This window comes from Limulus polyphemus, unplaced genomic scaffold (assembly GCF_000517525.1).
Source record: "Limulus polyphemus unplaced genomic scaffold, Limulus_polyphemus-2.1.2 Scaffold10042, whole genome shotgun sequence".
Classification (NCBI taxonomy): domain Eukaryota; kingdom Metazoa; phylum Arthropoda; class Merostomata; order Xiphosura; family Limulidae; genus Limulus; species Limulus polyphemus.
In genome coordinates this window covers 19,264-21,299 of record NW_013675652.1, presented here as the reverse complement: position 1 = coordinate 21,299, position 2,036 = coordinate 19,264, and positions in this window count along the sequence as shown.

Below are 2,036 nucleotides of genomic sequence, written 5' to 3'. Positions count from 1 at the left end.
GAAAACATAAAAAAAAAAAAAAAACTGGGTGATGATAACAATAGTTATAATTAATGAAATAAAATTGACAAAACTAACTGGATGTCAGCGCGCTACAATATGATCAGTGGTCAGGCCGTTGACCAGTTCATTGAATCCTCCAGACATTGTTCGATGTCGGTACCCCTCGATTACGCTTCCGGGAAACGCCGTTCGTAGGGGGGCATTGGGTAAGAAGGAAATGTGTGGTGACACCGAAAGGGAAGGGGTAGGAGAAGTAGACGCTGTGACACCATTCGTTTTGGGTTTGTGGATGGGGTACGGAGAGAAGCGCTGTTGCCCCAGCCGATGGCTGAGCTCCATAAATCCAGAGTAACTCTGTTTCAGGAACGGGTAGAACTGGGCCGATGTAGAAGTGGTCAACGAAGCTAGACTGGGGGGTAGGAAGAAAGGACTGTAGAACGACGATGGGTACAAGTAAGGGAGCATAGTTGTAGGAGGAATCACCGCTGACCCCAGAGAGACATTTGGGTTCAAAATCTGGCCAGTTGAAGTAAGGTCAGAAGATGAGTGAAGGAGCGAAGAAGAAACGTTTTCCTCCAAGTGGTCACCGTCATGGTCACTATGGGAAGAGTCTGTATCTGTAGTAGTTCCGTCTATCGTCTGGCGATTGTTAGGCTTAGCACATCCTGAGGGACGAAGTAAACACAAACGTTTGTTCAGAAATACAATGATGTATTTTTTTTGCTACATTTATTGAAAGAACTTACCTAGAACAGTAATAACCACAATCTCTACAAGTACACAACTAATATTTCATTGTCTAAAACTCCGAAGACGTAAAATTGTAATTTTTCTATTTATCTGTTTCAGAATAAATAATTTTTCAGAATTAGAAAAAGAAAAAAAAGCTCTTAGAAATAACTAATAAAAAAAAGCAAAGCTCTCAATATAATTTTCAATTTCAAATAATGGAATACATTATATACTTTTTAACATCCATATTTTACCACGTTACAAAAATTCAAAGTTTTGTTGGAAAAAAACAACAACTCATTTTTACAAAACCTTTCTTGGAATCAAATTTTGTTCATTATTTATTCCGAAATTAACAACTTTAATAAGCTGTAGTTCAAGAAACTTCTTGAAATACCCAATTCCTGATAATTCCAAATCTTAAGAAAATCTCCTACAGTATCTAGTGGTACTATTTCAAGGTTTCCAAGAATAATGAGTTATAAGAATGCAACTCTATAGAGAACCATAATGAGTTATAAAATACAACTCTGTCGGTAACTGTAATGAGTTATAAGAATGCAACTCTATGGGTAACTGTAATGAGTTATAAGAATGCAACTGTATGGTAACTGTAATGAGTTATAAAATACAACTCTATGGGTAACTGTAATGAGTTATAAAATACAACTCTATGGGTAACTGTAATGAGTTATAAGAATGCAACTGTATGGTAACTGTAATGAGTTATAAAATACAACTCTGTCGGTAACTGTAATGAGTTATAAAATACAACTGTATGGTAACTGTAATGAGTTATAAAATACAACTCTATATAGAATTATAATGAGTTATAAGAATGCAACTCTATGCGTAACTGTAATGAGTTATAAGAATGCAACTGTATGGGTAACTGTAATGAGTTATAAGAATGCAACTCTATGGGTAACTGTAATGAGTTATAAAATACAACTGCTATGGGTAACTGTAATGAGTTATAAGAATGCAACTCTATGGGTAACTGTAATGAGTTATAAGAATGCAACTCTATGGGTAACTGTAATGAGTTATAAGAATGCAACTCTATGGGTAACTGTAATGAGTTATAAGAATGCAACTCTATGGGTAACTGTAATGAGTTATAAGAATACAACTCTATGGATAACTGTAATGAGTTATAAGAATGCAACTCTATGGGTAACTGTAATGAGTTATAAGAATGCAACTCCATAAAGAACCATAATGAGTTATAAGAATGCAACTCTATGGGTAACTGTAATGAGTTATAAGAATACAACTCTACAGAGAACCATAATGAGTTA